Source organism: Balaenoptera acutorostrata, chromosome 11 (genome assembly GCF_949987535.1).
Source record: "Balaenoptera acutorostrata chromosome 11, mBalAcu1.1, whole genome shotgun sequence".
NCBI classification, from domain to species: domain Eukaryota; kingdom Metazoa; phylum Chordata; class Mammalia; order Artiodactyla; family Balaenopteridae; genus Balaenoptera; species Balaenoptera acutorostrata.
In genome coordinates, this window is record NC_080074.1 from 44807871 (window position 1) to 44815064 (window position 7194).

Below are 7194 nucleotides of genomic sequence, written 5' to 3' on the forward strand. Positions count from 1 at the left end.
ACATGCTTGGTTTCTCATCTCTTCATTATTAATTTTTCTTTCTTGGCATTAGTAACAATATTTTGGGTTTATTACTTCAGCCCAGATCTGCAGCTATTGGTGAGAATTGCTGTCCCCACTATACAAAGTTCTCACCACACAAAGTCAATTGAGGAATTGTTCAGTTGTCTTGCAAACCCCATTTCCCTACCCAAGTTTCTTTCGTGTCTCAAGATACAAAATTTGAAGAAATTCACAGCAAGTCAGATCATTAACTGATGAAGTCATAAACAAAGAGGTGATTTAAGAGCTCCTTAAGAGGCCAATGGATACTGGAAATGAGGGATAGGACAGAGTTTGTAAGGACTTTGGCTTTCTTTGGTACTCAGGTGAATAACAGTGCCATCAGGGGAAAGTTTTAGGGAAAGATAATATAATTCTGGATGTATGTCTTTCCATCTCAACTGCCCCAAAACTAGTTTAATTTATTCCTCCATGGATTATAATAATCTTATTACGGTTTCCTCACATCCACTCTTATTCCCTGCTACCTAAAGGACAGTGAGAATTTTCAAAATCCAAGCCAGAATATGTAAACTCTGCTTAAAACACTTTAAAGACTTTCAACTATTTTCAGCAGAAGAAAAAAAATCATCATGTTAAGAAATTGAAGTCCGGAGAAATACTGTTTCAAAGGCACTGAAGAGTTGACCATCATCTAAGAAATACTTAGTTACATTATGGAAATTATATAAATAGCAACTATAAATAGCTACCATCAGTAGAATCTGACTCTCCCTACCCGTCAGCCTCAGTTGGCCAGACACGTTCCCTTCTAGTAAATCATTGCACCCTGGCAATCCCAGTTCCTCAGCACACCCACCTGCCTCCACTCCTGGGGCTTTTGATCATGATGCCCTTCACTCTGTTGGAGCAATCCAGCCTTCCTTACCTTATTTCTCAAGTCATATTTTTACTTATTTTTCCCCAACATACCTCACTAGAGCAAATCCCCCTATTCAATCTTTAAATTATTTTGTAATTTTTACCAGATCTGTAGTTTTGTGACCAGTTATGTGATGATTTGATTACTTAAATTCCTTTCTCACTGAACTGTGTGTTCCATGAGGGCAGAGATCATTTAAGCTTTAGTTGACCATTATACTCAATGTCTTGTTAGTGTTTGGGTCGTTACAATTCCCTCATTTTTAATTTATTAAAGGATAAGTGTTTTTTGAGAGTGTATATATTTTGTTAAAAACTATTTTTCTTTTGCTTGCTGTTGCATGTTTGAGGCCATAAGGAAAAACATTTTTCAAAAAATGTTCTTCTCCCTCCCGTGTCTCTGCCTCAGTTTAATTTTTATATATCACTGAGATGAAACCCCTTCTTTTCTCCGTTGGCAATAAATGCTTGCAGCAAATATTAGTTAGGATTTTGAATCCTAAACATATTCTGTAATGTTTGTGTGTAGTGCCATGGATGGTATTGCTCTCAATTTAGGCAGGATTACTCATACCATTCCTTTGATAGAGGAAGTTAATTTTTCTTACTGCAATTTATTTACTCTGGAAATATCCGAAAACTTACTATTCAGAGGTTTCTTAATCTCTTGCCTTTTAAAATGACGATTTATGTGGTAGGAATGGCGGCACAAGAGAATGTCATCTATTTCTGCAAGCTTTATGTAATGGACAGAGTGCAGACAGCAGATAAAGCTGAATATTTGTGCCTGGGATAAAGAATATTTTAATTGCAAATTCACCAGTAGAGGAATTCTTGTCACTACCTTAGAGGAGAATAAATAGATGATCTCCCTCTTACTTCTGCATGCATACTTATGAACTTTATCAGAGAACCAGGCTAGACATAACTGCACTCGGTTTAACTATTTCTATGCTTTCTGTCCCTAGAATTGTTATAGCCGACTCATTAGCTACAATATATCTGCTTTGGGGAGGTCTCCGTAGAATTTGTTAAAATGACACCTTTGCTAAATCAGGATTCCCAGTTTGCTCTACTGGAAAGTGATTTGCAGACAGAAAATACAAAGCTCGTGCATGAGATTAAAAACACAAACAGTATTTGTCAGGTTTTTTGCTGCCTGGATTTGGAGATACGGTTTTTAACTTTCCAGATTATAGTGTTTATGATGTTTCAGGCACTATTCTATACACTATTAATTTATTGAATCCCCATAACAAGTTATCAGACACCACCACCCCTCAGAGGAGGAAACTGAGGCACAGAGAGGCTAACTAGCCTGAGGTCACACAGCTACTGGGTCTTGGCACCAGGACCAGAAGACAGCAATCTGAGTCAGAGTGCGTGCCCTTCCCCACTATCGGGCGTTGCCTCTCAAGTTTATTATAGGCTCATTTGGTTTTTTTTTGGACTGATCTCTAAAACCAACCTTGGCTTCAACTCAGATTAAAAATAAAGAACTTAAGAAAGTACAATCCATTTAATGTTCACTTTACCGGCATTCATCCACTTTGAAAAACTACCTGAAAGTGCACTGCTTGCTTCCTTGATTTTCCTTGTAGGCAAATAGAGAAGAGTGTACTTCCCAAGGTAGTTACAGCTTGATCTCTCTTCCGACACACAGTTCTCCCAATATGATGTTGACACTCTTTCCATGAGAGGTGAAGTTGACGTTGTCTCCCTTGGAATATGAGTGGACCTGTGCCTATAGTGGCAGTGACCTAAGAAGAGGTCGTTAAAGATGATATAACTTCTGCCTGGTCATCTTGAGGTGTTTGCTCTCGGAACACAGTCACTATGCTGCAATGAAGCCTAGACCACATGGAGAGGGCATGTGGACTTTTTCCGGTCCTCAGCCTCAGCAGAGATCCCAGCCAGCAAACAACATCAGCCACCAGGCATGTGTGTGAAGACTACTCCAAATGACTCCTGTCCCCGGTTTTTGAGTCTTTCCAGCGAAGACCTCAACCACTGCAGATCAGAGGTAAACTATTCCTTCTGTGCCCTGTCTAAATTCCTGACCCATGAAGTCTGGAATATAATAAAGTTATTTATTTATGCCACTAGTTTTGTGTCAGTTTGTTACTCAGCAATAGATAGCTGGAACAATGAAATGGGGCTAATACCGCTGGCCTTTTATAAGGTATATAATTAATTTTTGAAGCAGTAATGTAATTGGAATTATTCATTATAGTTAAATCCTGGAAGAACTCTAAAATCACTTTAGATCAAATGCATCTAATTTCAAAAAAAATCAGAGTGGGAATTTAAATTGAATTTTAGTGATGGGTTTTTCACTTTTTTTGCTGCTGATTAGTTAGGCAATTTATGTTTTATCTCTTCTCAAATGTTTTGTGCCTCATTTTCTTTCTTTTTCAAATCCTCAATGCTGACATCATGATGCTTTTATTATTGTGATTAACCATAAACTTTTGCAGAAAACAGTTCCTTGTTTGGCCACATGACTATATTTGAGTGCTGACACGTTTACCAAATTTTAGATTCAAGGTCACTAGCACCTAAGATTGAAACTAATTTTATTTCAGATATTACCATTGGAAACTGCACCTGAATTAGGTATTTTTCCCAGCAATGGAGGGTATTCAATAGTCAGTATTTTGGGGGTGTGGAAGAGAAGAATCAGAGAAAATTTTCTGAGTGATTTTTCAATTTAATAAAATCATGACAGTTGTGTGTGTGTGTGTGTGTGTGTGTGTGTGTGTATGTGTGCTTTGAGACCTGATCTTCTGGGACAGAGTATCTAAATCTGAGATTGTTCATGACTTAAAAGATTGGGATAATTTAAGTTTAATAGACCTGAGTTTTAGTATAATTTTTAAGGTTTTCTTTGAATATATTATGTACCTGATTAAAGACACATGAGTATTTTGTTTTGATATATAAGACATTAATTATTTTTCAAGGACTCTAAATGTTTTCACTGTGTTGACAATTTCATGTGATATAATCATATGCTTTAATCTCCTAAACATATAACTCTCTTGACATTTTAAAAATGTGAGATTTAAAAGAAACAATCATTAACATATTTAAATAGCTATAATTTTTTTTCAGCTCATCATTACAAAATGGCAGATATTATGGATTCTAAAACAAAAGCTAGCAAGAGAAAGAAAAGTGGAGGTGAGAGATCTATATTGTATAACACACAAAAAAACCCCTCCATTAGTTCATGTGCTCAGCTATGTCCCAAAATAAGTGGACATGTTAATTAAAATCTAACATAGATATAAAAAAAATATTTTTAAGCAAAGTAGAAAACAGTCTGCTTTAAGCACTTCAGTTACATAAAGGGTATTAAGCACTTACTTTGAACCAGCAATTGTGATAAGTTTTGGGGACACAAAGAGACCCTTACCGTCAAAAAAATTAAGTTCTGGAGAGAGACACATTTGACATAAACACATAATGATAAGGCAATGTGCAAGTACACAGGTATTAAGTACAATGGTAAACAAAAATGTCTATGGGAACAAAAGTTCTCTGACTGGGGATCTCCCAAACAATTCTGGGGAGAAGATGATCCGTCATGAAAATTTTGAAGGTTGAGTTAGAAAAAGATGAAAGAAAGAACATTCCAGAAAGAAGTGGTAGTCTCATGAAATATATTCCAGATGAAGAATCATTTATGGGAGGAACTAGAAACAATTTAGCACGCTGGAGCATAAAATACGAATCAGGCTGCACAGGGGGATAAAGCCTACGCCATATCAGGCACGATCTTGTATACTATAAGGAGCTATGTCTTCTCATATGGTATGGGGAATAAAGCAACACTGAAGAATTTATGAGAAGGGAAGTGATAAGGTCAGATAGTTGTTTTAGGTAGATCACTGAAGCTTTGTAGAAACTGGTTATACATGGGGAGGAATTATTTCTGTAACTGAAGGCAGAGACTGAGGGTCTAACTAGAGCAAAGGAGACCAGAGTACAGATTCAAGAGATAGTGATTTTGTAAAGTTATCAGTTTTTGTAAAGTTTTGATTGAAAATCTAGTGGATGGGGAATGAAAACAAAAAGTAAAGAATAGCTTTCTGTTCTAAAACTTAAATTACAAAAATGAAGCAAAGCTGAACTCACTGAGTGATGAGGCTGGAACCATTTCAGACAAGGTCTCATGCACCATGTAAACTACAAAGCTTAAATGGATTTTAAATGATGTTGTCGCTAACTGAGATGGAGAACATAGGAAGAGGCCCAATTGTGGAGAACAGTTTTGTTGTTAGCAATGATAAATTGACAGTTGTAAGGTCAGGTTTTGAACTTCTGACTGAGGTTCTTATGGAACAAAAGTGTGGAGAGTCATATATGCACCAAAGTTTAAGAAAGAAAGCAGGATTGGATATTCCAAACTTTGGAATAGTCAACATGAAAATATTGGTAAAAATTATTAGAGTACAAATAGAAAGTGAAAACAAAGAGAAAAGAAATGGGCATAAATGGGAACTCTAGAGATTCCAATAGTTAAAGTCACTGGTGTACTGGTAAATGTTTAACAACAGACTTTCTAGGAAAAAAAAAATCATGTCTATAAGTATATACATTTACTATAAATTTTACTAATATAATGTGACAAAACTTTCAAATAATAGCAAAATGTACAGTATTTATTACTGAAAATTATTCATAGTCAGTCAATTCCCACAGAATGCTTTTGTTGATTTTTGCTGCACTCTTTGTATCCATAGCTAATCCATGGCAACAACTGATGAACGATTGTAGTTCCTATATGAAAGCTCATTGATATTCTTCTTAATTAGTAAGTTGAAAGTGAAACAATGAAGATGTATCTTGGAACTTTACTCATGTCAATAATGTGAGACTTCTTTGCTGAATCAAAAAATAGTTTTTGAATACAGTTAAGAATATTTTCTCATTTTTTGTGTTGTTGACAATGTAATGGTTACACACACAGACTTTTAAGTTTAAACTGTATTATTAACATTTCTCCAACACCTTTGTAAGTTTAGAAAATCAACAAAGCAAGTAATCAGGACTTAATTTGTAGTAAGTGCTGATTTCCATGGTGTAAATACTGCCATCATGGCCAATTTTAAGATTTCAACATATTGTCACATAATGCAGCGTTGAAAAGAGATATGAAGTTGCACATTTATAACATACAGATAAAATAGCATGGCATTGGTTAAAATGCAAACAGAGAAGAGAGACCCCTGAAAGAAACAGAAGATATGAAAGAATGCAATTGGAGAATATATTTGCAGGCAAAAAGTTTAGAAGAGGAGATGTGATGTTTAGGGAGAACAAAATGATCAGTAGTTAAGTCCAGTTAATAAGGTCTCAAAACATTCTTGCCTTGACAAATAACAAGTTTTGCTGAACAAAGACAAAGCTTAAGCAAGATCATTAAGGTGGGGAAATGGTAGAAATAAATTGGATATAAAGGTTGTTTGTTTTTTGTTTAGTTTTCATGGGAAAACTTTAGTAAACTGAATAGGAGCTGTCTGGGAAGAAGGAATTCTTGGTTACTTGTAAGGAAATCTAATGTACATTTGACACACAAAACAATGTATTGTAACATGATTTTACAGAATTATCATGATGTACCTTACAAAGACCATACATAACCATCTAGAGATAGTAACATTTAACTCCTTATGCAAAGACATATTAAGAGGTAAACTATAAAATTTAAGAGGCCAAGACAGGTGCCAATGCTCACATCTATGTCCTCCAAGGTGAGAAGTTCTGCTATCAGGTGTTCATTATTCTAGTATGCTTTTCTTTTAAAAATAAATCTTTATTATAGTAATAAACCAACTTTTATGATATTGATCTATGGAAGTAGAAACTATGGAAAATAAAGGTGCTAATGAAAGGAAACAGTGTCCTAGAAGGGAGAGGAAGGAATACTAAATCTAAACTTTTCTGAACTTTCTGATGAAGGATGATGAGGGTCTTCATTTGCATACCAATTTTTATATATGAAATTATTATTTTAATCACATAAAATACATGCGTTATTATACATTAGACATATATTCCTCCGTTAATCCTTTTCAAAAATCAATCAGGTCGCATGTCATATGTTTTTTTTGTTTGTTTTTGTTTTTGTTTTTCTTAAATTTATTTATTTATGGCTGTGTTGGGTCTTCGCTTCTGTGCGAGGGCTCTCTCCAGCCGCGGCAAGTGGGGGCCACTCCTCATCGCGGTGCGCGGGCCTCCCACCATCGCGGCCTCTCGCTGCGG